We start from the raw sequence: 13,732 nt of genomic DNA, 5'->3' as shown, positions 1-13,732 counted from the left end.
TTGAAATGGTTAGTGTTTTGGCCACCTTCCTCACTTATCACTGAAAAAGCTTCCCCAACTTTTTCTATAAATGCAGAGGCTTTCAGCAGTTACACTCCACATGATCATTCCTGCTAAGACCATCTGACTCTATTCATCCAAAACAACATGAGGATCATTTTTATGCTTTGGGCCCTCTTCCTCTTTCTCTGCCAGCCTATTCCAGGTGAGAAACAAAGGCTCAACCAGGATGGGGTAAATAGGTCAGAATTTTAGTCTAGCTTCTTCTGTCCTCCAGATGTAAAATAAGGATTAGAAACATCTAATTTATTCCCCTAGATTAATCAGATGCCACACTGTAACTGAGCTGCAGAAAATAAAGCAAATTCTCAATGCTTTCTTGCCATCCACTGGTTTTGCAGCCTGGATATGGTTTGGAATGACAAACAGTAGGTAGACATAGCGGAGGTAAATTGTATTTTTATTCGATATTAATGATGGTGATGGGCTTTCTTATTTTATTAGTTTCATAGGAGGTGTTAGGCCAGTTGCTTTGTTAGTTGAACTAGGTTTCACTTACAAAAAAAGAAACTGGGGAAAGGTAAGAATAAGGAAATTCAGTTCACTTAAAGTCACAACAGACATATAATGGAAGAGAAAACCCAATGGATTTGTCCTTGCTTCTCCACCCTCTGCTATAAATACGTGGGATAGCTGATGCTAAAAGACAATTGAGACTAAATGGAACAAATCTATCACTTGCTGTGAAGGAAGAATCCTGCATCCCCATCTTTCTTGCTGCATTCAGGAATATCCATGGGGGAGAAGGTCAAAACAGTCAAGTCATTGACTGCGACTGTGTGATTGAAGCTTTGCATTCAATGCAAAGTAATTGAGTCCATCCACTTTGCTGCTAGTTGCTTTGGGTTGGCGCCTAATCATCCCATTCCATTGTCTTTCCCAGCACTGGAGCCATTTCCAGACAGTTGGGTTTTCTTCACATAATGTGTCTGAAATGGGATAATTTGAGTCTAGTCCTTTGTGCTTCAAAGGAGAACTGTCAGTTGATTTGTTCAATGGTGCATGGATGTGTTTCTTTGGTTGTCAACAATATTCTCAGGAATCTTCTTCAACAGCAAATTTCACAGATATCAATACTCTTCCTATTCTGCTTGTTTAAAGTTCAACTTTCACTTCCATAGAATGTCACAAGGAAGGCTATTAACAGTCAAGTATATTTTATATAACAAGATGTTAAATTTGGGTTCTGCACCAGTACCAGCACAATCTAGGAACAATCATTTTCCCAGTGTTCCTGCAAATTTTCTTTCCAGACTAATTAACACCTCTTTCTTTCCTTCCTTCTTTCTTTCTTTTTTTCCTTCCTTCTTTCTTTCTTTCTTTCTTTCTTTCTTTTTTTTTTTTTGTCTTTCTTCTTTTTTTTGTTTTTTGTTTTGAATAGCAAAGGGGAACCTTTATGACAGCTTGGCATGCCGCAACATTCATGGGCATTGCCGGAGAGTTTGTTTCCACCACGAACAAGTGATTGGCACTTGCACAAATGGCAGGCAACACTGCTGCAAATGAAAGGAACTGCAAAGAAGCTGCAGAGGGAACAATGACTAAAAGCATCTGGAATATTGCAGAAGCTAAATATTGCCTCTGAAACATGTATTATAATTGGCACATCCAATGGAACAGAAAAATCATGACTGTTTGCTACTGTCTGAATATTTTGAAAACTAGCCATTGCTTCTCAATGATTGTATTTCTTTATATTTGTGGAGAATAGGATAGAAAATGATTTTGTGCCTCTCTGACTTTCCAAACAATTTTCAGGCAGAATGTAGAACCAGCAGGTGGCACAATTCACCCAGTTTATTTTAGCCTTCTGAAAATTATTCCAAGTCAAATTTTTAATACAAGGTGACCTCTGTGTTCAGCTAAAATTATGGAAAGCAACATCTTTAATAAAAATCAAAACATTAATTAGAATGAACAATGTTGTAAAGTAGTAAGTGGTGTGTGTGTGTGTGTGTGTGTGTGTGTGTGTGTGGTGCCTTCAAGATTGATTGAAGCCCTGATGTTTTTTCTAAATGCATCTTTTGTTACACATACAAAGCAGCTAAAAAAAGTGTGGCGTTCAAAGACATGATTCCACCATGCCTCCCCTTTGATAGCCCTGGTCTGCATCTTCTTTCCACTCTCCAGCCTTCCTACTCTAAACTGTGTACTTTAGATTTTCTACTTTAAATTGTCTGTTCTGGGAGGGGGAGGAGAGAGGCTTTCTCATGAGAACAATTATTCCTACAGCAATATTATTCAATATCTTTCAACCGTACAGTTTTATATATTCAAGAAACCACTTTAACAATTAAATGATGTTGTATATCTTACTGAAATTGGCTAATCTTTTTCTGGACTTAGAAAGTACCTGGATTGGCTCTAGTTAGTCCTCCTGAGAATATCAACACTGGGAAGTTTTAAAATGAAAATTGTTCTGGAAGAAGGCAATGGCAAGTCCATTTCTATACATAGGCAGCGTAATTACATAGGCCTACCCATCAAATCACCAGGTGAGTGAAAGAGGCTTTTTGAAAATGCATTATTCACCCCATCTCTTTGATGGTAAATAAGTGGATGAGGTGGATGAATGGTTAAGGTAATGAACTGCTAATCCATTGTGCGTGGATTCGTATCCCATCCTGGTCAGCATTGGGTATATGAGGATGTTCATTATTCTGTGGCTGCTCTTCTTATCTCTCATTCTTGTATTGAGGTAGGATGGTAAGAACCACAAGATTTGGACTTTGGAGCTGACCAGAAGTCTAACAATCCAAGTTTGTATTACAATCTCTGCTGATAAACACAGGCAGTGTAGTTTGGCTCTGGGGCTATTTAGTGATTTTAATTTATTTCCTAATGTTTATATACTTCCAAATTACAAAAAGATTGGATGGTTCCTATTTACTGAGAAGCAAGGTCCCACTGTACACAATTATTGCTTAAGAACATATGAAGTTGCTCTCTAGTGAACTCAAGTTCAAGATTCCAACCAGCCAGGATTTTCCTCATCTCATTTCATTTCCAGAGGAAATGTGTTGGAATAAATATCCAGATCCAGTTCCAAGCTGGGAGAAAGGCACTGGAGACAAAATGGAGACTGAAGGCTGATTGGAAAGAGGGTCCATTTATTGATGAAGCAGAACCACATGAGTTCTGGGCAGCTGACCACCTGGGGTTGAGAGTGGGGGTATTTATACCTTATCTTGGGCTTTGAACTTGAGCTTCCTGTTCCTGTGCTATTGTTCTGTTCTATTGGTTGTTGTAGGGGTCATGTGGTCAACCAACTCTGTAGGTTGTCTGAGCTAAGTTTTGTTGAAGTTTGGAGTGTGATGCAATGAAGGGGCTTGTTGGGCAATTCCTATTGTGGCTGAGTGCTAACCCTACCTTTGTTCAGACCTTGCTGCAGGGAATTTGCTTAAGCTAGCTATTTCTTTATCTCTTAAATGCTGATATCTGCTTAGGGCTATTAAGAAAGGTGGGAGTTATTAAGAGTGAGTCTGCTTCCTGCCTCTAAGAAAACATGTTTCCAGGGAAATATAATATTCTGCCTTTTTAATATTTCTCAAAATATTTTTCTTCTAGGAAAGGGATGGGTACTAACTGAATGTTTATATTATAGCAATTTGCAGTAAGTAATGGAGGATGTGATTCCTTTTTGGAACTCCTTCATACATCTTCAAAATATTCCCAAAATTTGCTAAAACTGAACTGCTTTCCCCTCACTACTAGCAGTTTCCATTCTAAGCAACAAAACAGCTTATTTTCTCTCTGAGCAAACAATGCAGTAAGTGCAGCAGTCAGCTTTTCTTACAATTGGAGAAAGAAAGATAAGAGGAGAAAACCCAACAAGTGATAATATCTGGGATAGGGATACAAAGAAGACATGGATGCTATAAGTGGAGACCAGAATCCAATTTTGTGCATTTTAGTGTCACTTTCCAGCCAGTGTGATATGTGAGGAATTGGGTATGTGTAGTCTAATGAAAAGAAGGACTGGAGGGATACGATAGTACTGTTCCAATATTTGAAAGGCTCCTACAAAGGAGTCAAACTATTTTCCAAAGCACCAAAAAGCAACACAATAAACAACAGAAACTAACCAAGGAGAGAAGCAATTTCCTAATGGTGAGAGCAATTAACCAATGGAATAGCTTGCCTTCAGAAATTGTGGGTGCTCCATCACTGAAGGCTTTCAAAAAGAGACTGGGCAACCATTTGTTTGAAATGATATAAGTCTCCTGCTCAAGCAGGAGGTTGGAGTAGAAGACATCTGAGGTTCCTTCCAACTCTATTGTTCTATGGTCTATGAGTGCAAGACTTTACCCAGCAACAAATATGGATCATGAGACTGTAGTCCAGTTATTTCTGTCCCAAAAGAATATTGTGGTGATATAATATTCTCCAAAGGTCTTTCCCCAATCTGATCCCCAACCCATACCCAAAGCAACCTTTTCTGAGACCATTCAATCAGTGTTCAAAACATGACCTCAAGGGGATAGGATCCACTTGGTACCAATTGGCCAATAGACCGACACAGAAATATCTCCTCCCTTCCAGACCAGGTCACTATTTTCCAAGGCCATTCTACTTTGGACGGTATTACAAAGTCTCCAATCCAGTCTCTGGCTGAGAAGCCTGACTCATCCTGAACACCAATTGATCCAGTAGAGGGAGATTAAAACAAAAGTAAACCAGCTCTCTGTACTCTTTCATGGTTCAACTCCCTGTGCCAGTCAAGTGTGGATCTAACAGCTTTTGAAAATAGACTTCTTACAGAATAATGAATGTAACAAATATTATTATTATTATTGAGACAAATTTTATTAATTTTAAAGACAAACAAAACATCATTAAACATTAAACACATAAAACCTCTTTCCATTATAAATTTTTACAAGGCAGATAAAACATTATTTTATACAACATAATTCTAATCTATCCCATTTCCATATGGACACATAAATATCTTTTAGCAAATTTCTCATTATTTCTCCTTATTCTTATTCAATTACATTTCTTTTCTATATTTATTCATTTTATAGTCATCATATTCATATTTCCCTCTGACTTGTTTACAATTATTCTCATCTGACATTCCTCCAAGGTTTTATTAATTCTTAAACAAACATAAACACACAAAACACAAAAACATAAAACTTCTTTTTAGAAAGTGGCTTGGCCCCGGATTACCTCTCTTTATATGGACTTCAATTAAATTCATGCTCATCTTATATACCATTACCTATCTTGTTTACCATTCTATATCTTCTATATAGCTTCTCCCCGCTTTTCACTCTTCTTAATTCTATTTTATTTATTTCATCTTAGTTTAAATCATTATACTTGTATCTTTTGTCCATTCTTTTCCAATTATCTATTTATCTCATTCCCTATAAAATAAAATAAAAAGATTTCTCCTGAAATCACTAATCGAAGTATGATGCCTTTCTATCGTTCTCTTAAATTGACATTTAAAATAACACCTAGTTCCCAATCTGATTCTGCTTAGTATATTCTACCTGCTAAATTTTAAGAAAAAGAGAAAATAGTAAATCTATAAAATAATTAAGTACATAATTAAATATTAAATCTTGTAACATTCCAATTATCTATTTCAAAGACAAATGCTGCAATAATAATAACATCAACACAATAGTCAATTGAACTCTATAATTGAACTAAGTATTTTAAACATTCTCTTTAATATTTTATTAAATCTTAAAATCTATCATTATTAAGCATTTTAATATTTTAATATTTTTTTAGATCTTATAGAATTCTAATTTTCTATTTCTAATACAAATACTACAATACTATCTTATGTACCTTGCAGAATCTTTTTTTTAAAAAAAATTATACATTACCCTTTATCCCTAAAAAAAATTTGCTTTTTCCCATCTTGTTTCATACCTTTCTGGCTTTTTCCCCCCTTTTCCCTTCCTTTCTTATCCCACCTAGCCTTTTTACCCCCCCCCCTCTCCTAACCTCCGCCTTTTTAGCTTCACCTCTCTGTTGTATTCCTCTTTTCTTTTGTTTTCTAACATTGTATTGATTTTGCATCTTATTTTTCTCTTTCTTGGGTGTTTTTTTAGGTCTTAAGTCCTTCATTTTCTGTCCTCTCTTTCTCCTTTCTTTCTTAATCAAAATTTTGGATTCATTAAAGATGGCTTCTTCTTCTGCTTCCTCCATCAGTTGTTGTGTTTGCTGATAAAGAGCAAGCGCCATTTCTAAAAAGTGAAAGGCTTCTTCCAAAGCGTCCTTAAAGCCATTATAAACCTAAAGCCATTATAAACCTAAAGCCATTATAAACCTTTTCTTCTTTTTTCTTTTTTCCTCTTCTTCTTCTTAAAACAACCAAGATATTTCAAAGCTTAAAACAGTTCCCCAAAGTCCCAGAGTCATCAAGCAATCCAAACAGAGCACAAAGTTCTTCCCTTTACACTTTCTCTTCCTGGGGTAATATCAATTGGGGGAAAAAAACCCAGTCTGTATTTTAAAGCCTTATTGCAATTAGCTTCTAGTCTCAAAATCTTCCAGGCATCTCCTCCAACAAGATCTTAATATAAATTTTTTTTTGTCCTCTCCCTTCCCACTTGTAACAAAAAGCTTTAAATTTTTACCTTCTATAAAAAAGCAGGTTTTTCAATGTCCATTTGTTAACTCCGTAGGGAAGGAGAGTAAACTTTCTCTTTCAGCACTTCCATTCGCCGTTTTAAAAAACTCCTCTAGAAACAAAGTATCTTTCAAAAAATCAGAGTTTTCAGGATATTAGATGTATCTTAAGATCCCGGTTCAGCCAAAGAACTTTCACTTCAAAACTTTCTCCTTCTTCCTCCAGCACTATCTTGTCCAGCTGCCGGCTTCTTTGTGGCGGCCATTGCTGACCGCCGCTCCACCGCCTTGAGAAAAGGGGGGTTTGCCAGCTGGGGAGGGGGTCTGCAATACCCCCAAACCCTTTCCGGATCCCCTCTATCTTTGGCTGCCTCTACGGGGCAGCCTTATCCTCCAGACCCGTCGGGATCAGAGGCACCAAGACGGCTAGCGCTACAGGGATTGCGCAGGATCGCGAATCCCTGCCGCCGCCGAAGCCTGGCAAACCGGAAGCAATATCGTAACAAATATTATTAATGTTATTATTCTTAATTGCACCAACATGTATGATACCCAGATGCTACACTGTTCACACATTTATGTGTATATGTAAAATAAAATAAAAAACTTGACCAAAAAAAGAATAATGCTAAATCTGTGTCCAAAAGGAACCCAAGAATTGACTGTGATTCTGAATTCAATGTAGGCTTGCAGATTCCTTTGGGATAGGGTATATATGCTATACCAGAACAATATTATTCCAAAACAGCACTAATCCCCTTCCAGAGGGATAGGATATCAACTAATAGTCATGCCCCTTTGAGCATACTTACAAAGTGCATGCATTAATCTATAGTAATGTGAATTTTGACAAATGGTATTACCTGATCAACAGTTGCCTTTTTCTCATTCCTTTTCCCATTCCCCATACCCTTAACATCCTATTTCATGTTAAGGATACTGGTTGGTGACTATTTTCTCATCTGTTGATGGTGTTTTGTGAGTGAGGAGAGAAACAAAGTTGGAGAATTCATCAACTTAATACATTTGCAAATAAGGTGCACTGCAAATAAGTTGAGCAATATGGCAGAATAGGGATTGCTGATGAAATAAATAAATGTTCTGCTGATATAATTTTCTGCCTGGAAAAGGATAGGTGGGTGGCAGTTAAAGATTCAGCCATGAGGAAAAGCCCAATGTCTCTTTTAAACATTCTAATAGAAACATCAAACTTGGGCTCAAGGGGAGATTTAAAAGAGGATTATCTCACTGCTGAAGTATGAACAACATTGCAATAGGACCAATCAATACTCATTACAAATACAGCCTGTCCACAAAAAACATTGGTTGTTAAGTTAAAGCAGTGGTCCCCAACCTTTTTGTACCAGGGACCGGTTTCAAGCAGAAACATTTTTTCAAGGACCGGGGAGAGAATCCGAGTTTGGTAGTTTGCTTGCAGACGTTTCATTACCTGACTTAGGTAACATCTGATGTTGTTACCTAGTCGGGTAATAAAACGTCTGCCAGCAAACCACCAAGTTCAGGGAGCGCCGGCCCTGCCTCCCTCAGCCCCATCCCTCAGGTGTCTCCCTCCCTCCCTCCCTCAGGTGTCTGCCTCGTTCCTCTCTCAGTCACTCTATCGCTCCTCCAGCAGCCCAAGAAGCCGGGGGTGGCTTTCCTGTCGCCACAGCTTCCCGAGCGCCCGTTCACCCCACCCGCCCGCCCGCCCGCTCGCGGTTCAATCCACAGTGCTCCGTTCTACCTGCCTGCCTGCCTGCCTTCTTCGTTTGGAGCAGCTTCGGCTGATAAAAAGAGGCGAATAGTTATTATTCTCAGCAAGCTGCTCCTAAACAACCAGACAGGCAGGCAGGCAGAACGGAGCACTGTGGATTGAACGCGAGCGGGCGGGCGGGCGGGTGGGATGAAACGGGCGCTCGGGAAGCTGCGGCGACAGGAAAAGCCACCCCCGCCCGGCTTCTTTGAAGCAGTTTCTTCCTGGGCTGGTGGAGGAGCGAGAAAGCGACTGAGAGAGCTGAGCCAGAGAGCAGGACAGGCTTCGGTTGCTTCCTCCCTCCCCTTCTTTCATTTGTGTCCTTGATCCCCGATCCCAGCAGCATTCACCGAAGGCGAAGAAAGCCGCCATTTTTTTTTATTTTTTTCTTTGCGGCCCGGTAAAGAGTGCTCCACGGCCCGGTACCGGTCCGCGGCCCGGTGGTTGGGGACCCCTGAGTTAAAGGAAAACTACAAATAAAACATATACCAAATAGAGCCTCAAGGATGATGACTCACCTAAGGCAGAGTTTTCCCAATTGCACTCATGGCTGTTTTCCCACTTCTTCTTAGTATCAATAGTTGTGTAACTATTCATATACTGAGCTATAAATCTAGTCTCTTGGCTCAAGTTCTTTCCCTAAAATAGATAACTGCTTGTCCATCTCCTCCTTTCTCCACATCTGCAAATGGGATTAACTATGTTGGTTTGTCTTAGAGATGTAAGACACAGATACATCCAAAGCATGTATATGCATTCTAAGAATCATTATCATGCAAAGGCAACAAAGGACACTAGAGGATGGTGAGAAAATAATGCTCTATTTCACTCTACCTGGAGTTTGTTCCCATGACTGTGAGATACAGACCTCTAGGAAACAATTGTGCTATCAAGTAGATGTTAGAGGACACCCTTACAAACCAGTCTGCTTGATTTCTTCAAGCAGAAGATAAGAGCCATGCTAGACTAGACCAAAAGCCTCATAGTCTACCTTCTATTCTCCCACTGTTAAAACAGATGTTTTTGGGAAGCCCCCAAGCAGGACATGAGATCAGTAGTATGGCAAACTGACAATTTTCTGCTCAGCTTAGTTTGGAATCATTTTGTGGCCCTCTTGGCCAGCATTCAGCTGAAGCTTTATTAAAGTGGCCCAGAGTTTTCTTCACACAAATGACATTCTGACCTATTTTCATTGGCCAGCACTCTCCCTCAGGAGTTTGGCAGAGCAAGAGAGAACGAATGAATGACACTAACCACAGAGCCAGCCACCATTACGACATGCTGGGATTGCACCAAGGTCATCAGTAAAGATAAGCCTCCTGTTGGAAAACAAGGAACTACTGAAAAAGCAACTTTTGAGATTTTTCATCTGAAGTCTGGGCCAGTGATGTTATGCAGAACAGGAAGTTATTGCCAAAGTAACCAAATCTCCAGCTTGTTTCCTCCAGCTTTGCTGTGCTAATGTTTTCTTAAGACCTCTATATGTACAGACAACATCAACTTTTCCCATGTAGAGGGGTGCACACATGATGTTGTGGAATTTCAGTGCTGCAAGCAAACAGTGCCTCCATTAAATGCAAGGGGAGGGAGATGAGACACTAGTTTTGCAACTGGAGCAAATACAAGGTTTAGTGGAATTCTTGGTGGTCTCTGAGCTTGATTTTTTTTTTTTTTTTTGTAGTTGTTTCATTACTCAAGTTCATTAACAAAATGTCTGCCAAAAAAACCCAGCCAAGCTCAGAGAACACCAAGGACTTCACAGTTCAACCCTGAGCTACATTTATTCTCATCTATCATAAGGTTTTGTCAGGGGTGGGATTCTATCAGTTCGCACCTATTCACTAGAACCAGTTGTTAACATTCTAAGCAGTTTGGAGAACAGGTTGTTAGAACAAAATTACTGGCCTAATCCTGTAAGGAAGGCAAGAAGGAAACATTCTGGTGTTGCTTACAGAAACTGTCTCTCCGTTAACCCTTATTACATTCTTGGCAGAACTAGACTTCCTGTCTCAGGAACTTCTCTGGAGTTTTTTTTTTTTCCTCCTTCGTTGGTACTTTGCTTGTGTGGAGTGACCATTCAAAGTTACAATGGCACTGAAAAAAGTGACTTGTGACCATTTTTCACACTTACAACTGTTGCAGCATCCCCACAGTCACGAGAGGCCAGGGGAGGAGATGTGTGCCTCGATGTGAGTGATATTGAGTTGGCCATACCCAGCCAATAACATGACCACCAAGCCATGTCCACCCATTCACATGACCACCAAGCCACGCCCACCACCTAAGCCACACCCACAGAACCGGTTGTTAAAAAATTTGAATCCCACCCCTGGGTTTTGTCTTGTGCGGGCTCTTCTAAGCATTATTATGTATCAATCTCTCTTTTCACTACTTTAGGTTGCCTTGGCAACTACCCCATTCCTTCGTGATCATTTAACTTTACTGCAGGAAAAAAGCCAAATTTCTGCAAAGGCATCATGTAATCATTTTGGTTTGTGTGGATATTTTTCATGGAATCTCCCCACCAATCTATCACCATTTACTTTCCCTCTATTAACCCAAGTCACTTGTGAAATTGGATAGCCTTTCCATTAAATTAAATATTGTAACTTTCCCCTGAAAATCCTAGAATCCAAAATATTCCATAGTGCTTATTGTGATAGATGTCATTTTTTTTATAAACACAAGTTTGGTGCTCTTCTGGAAGACCAACACATAATATGATCCACAATAGGAAGATATGCACAGCCATTTTTACCTATCATGTTACTGTTGTAGAATAGGGATCAGTACTGAGATAGCACAATTTAGAACTGTTTTAAAACTAGTGAGTAACACTTTGGCACAGCAGTCTGGAAGAGCCCAGAGAATGTTCAGAACCACAAGAAAGCTAAGAAAATGTGAATGTATGTGACTCCTGACAGAGAAACACTTTGCAGGAAACAGATTCTAAGCAAAGAAGAAGCATATTTCTGGCACTAAATAAAAACACGATCAATTTTCCAGTATTACTACAGTAAATGGTATTAAATTTATTCCTAAAATGGAGGAAAAATAAGTTTGCAATGATGATTTTTAAATTGTCAAACATTGTTTTATATCTATATGCAATCACCTCCTCTTTCAATATACATATGGACAAACTGTAGATTTCTGGATGGTTTGGGTTTTTTTACATGAATTCCCAACACTTCTATTCAGTAATTGTGCATTATGTGGTTGATGGCACTCAGGGCTTCTTGTAACCCAGAAAACCCAGGAGATCCTGAAAAATAGAGATAATGGATTGTTTGTTATCTAGAATTTTAGACAGAACATGAGCCAAATGAGTTGTTGTGGGGAAAGGTCAATATTGTTTTAAGGGAATTGCAACTCACCAGTGGACCTTGTTTTGTGCACCAAATTTCAGAGAATTGTTTATTTTTGCTGCACTCATAACCCATTATGAAACATGGTAAGAAGTTCTTCACCTGAAGAGGCCATGGTTGGTTCACATACTGAAGTGTGCAGGCTCAGTTCTTAATTTTTTCCCGAAGCAATGTGAACAAACTTACATTGACAATTTTCCTGTACAATGAAATGGATATGAATATACAAAACCATGATATTAAACAATTGTGCAAAAGAAGCAAAGGATTCTGACACTTGGAAACAGTTTTTGATGACAACAGTCCTGTTTCTGACTTTAAATGTTTAACAGTGGAGAATCAAGATTCATGTTTATTTTCCTTCACTTTTATCCCCATCTTCATCTCTCCAGAGGCTGGTATAAAAACTGGAGATTTGTCACTGTCCAGTTCTGCCATTTTTATCAACACAATACATTCAATACATTTTCTGTATCAAATATCGAAAATGAGATTACTTGTGACAATATTTTCCCACCCTCTGACTATTCACAGATGAGGAAGGCAGTCATTGGCAGGAACATGCAGCCTGCAAAATGACCTATTCCACACAAAAAGAAATCTGCATAAAAATATCCACACGTATGAGTTGAAACAAACCTATATGGCATTCAGGATGGGGTGGAGGGGAGAGAAGGAATTGTCTATTATAGGGAGATTAAATGAAATGCCAGGCATGGCTGTGATTTCATTCCTTTTTCACTCTAATAGAGGACATCTGTCTTTATTTTTTAGCTTCTTTCCCAGAATCCCCCCAACATTGTGGCAGATTGGGAAATTACCTGCTGTCTGGGCTGTCCCATTTCTAGTTCATAATCTAGGCTTGTCCAAGCACAACTCTGCAGAGCTAAATTTGAGCTTTGGTACTAATGCAAACCCCTACAACAGTGGTAGCTAACCTTTTTCATCTCCCATTTCGAAAATTGCATGCGTGCTCATATGCGCATGCTTGAGTGCCAGCACCCAGAAGGCAATTCATGCGGAGGGGCCCCATGCCCCCTGTGCATACACACGTGACCCCCCTGTGCACCCTGTGCATCTCCCATGCACCCTGTGCATGCGTACCAGATACCCAACAATCAGCTGTTGGGTGGGTGGTGTGCGCGCATGCGCAGTGGGGCACTTCTGGGCGACCTCTCGCGTGCTGGCAGAAGTGGCTCTGCATGCCATTTCTGGCACGCATCAGGGGTGGGATTCTACCAGTTCACACCTATTCGCTACAACCGGTTGTTAACATTCTAAGCAGTTCAGAGAACCGGTTGTTAGAAGAAATTATTAGCCTAATCCTGTAAGGAAGGCAGGAAGGAAACATTCTGGTGTTGCTTACAGAAACTGTCTCTCCGTTAACCCTTATTACATTCTTGGCAGAACTAGACTTCCTGTCTCAGGAACTTCTCTGGAGTTTTTTTTTTTCCTCCTTCGTTGGTACTTTGCTTGTGTGGAGTGACCATTCAAAGTTACAATGACACTGAAAAAAGTGACTTATGACCATTTTTCACACTTACGACTGTTGCAGCATCCCCACAGTCACAAGAGGCCAGGCAAAGAGATGCATGCCTCGATGTGAGTGATATTGAGTTGGCCATGCCCAGCCAATAACATGACCACAAAGCCACGTCCACCCAGTCACATGACCACCAAGCCATGCCCACCAACTACACCATGCCCACAGAACCGGTTGTTTAAAAATGTGAATCCCACCCCTGGCACGCATGCCATAGGTTCGCCATCACGGCCCTATGATAACTATAAAAGGTAAAGGAAGATTATCCCCTTTTACACATTTAAGTAGCAAGAATTTCCTTAGGTATATGGTATATTTCTAATTTTTGCTCCCTCTACAATGAGTTTGCAACTTGCAATCATATAGGATTTTGTAGCATTTAGATTAATACATGTAGAGGCAGGCTGAGCCTAC

At 39.6% G+C, this 13,732-nt stretch overlaps 2 long non-coding RNA genes across 2 annotated transcripts; one reads left to right on the top strand and one right to left on the bottom strand.

Moving 5' to 3' along the window:
• Positions 1-25: 25 nt before the first annotated feature.
• On the top strand, positions 26-12,252 carry LOC113424350 (uncharacterized). The gene is made up of 3 exons (XR_003372484.2): positions 26-205; positions 2,407-2,555; positions 9,608-12,252. It is a non-coding gene; the product is annotated as an uncharacterized LOC113424350 (long non-coding RNA).
• LOC148132730 (uncharacterized) lies at positions 8,925-9,601 on the bottom strand. The gene is made up of 2 exons (XR_015748643.1): positions 9,399-9,601; positions 8,925-9,089 (listed from the first exon to the last, which is right to left on the bottom strand). It is a non-coding gene; the product is annotated as an uncharacterized LOC148132730 (long non-coding RNA).
• Positions 12,253-13,732: the final 1,480 nt, after the last annotated feature.

This window comes from Notechis scutatus, chromosome 1, assembly GCF_049901735.1.
Source record: "Notechis scutatus isolate UNSWTSFEM ecotype Mainland chromosome 1, rNotScu1.2, whole genome shotgun sequence".
Classification (NCBI taxonomy): domain Eukaryota; kingdom Metazoa; phylum Chordata; class Lepidosauria; order Squamata; family Elapidae; genus Notechis; species Notechis scutatus.
This window is presented reverse-complemented; position numbering and strand designations above follow the sequence as displayed.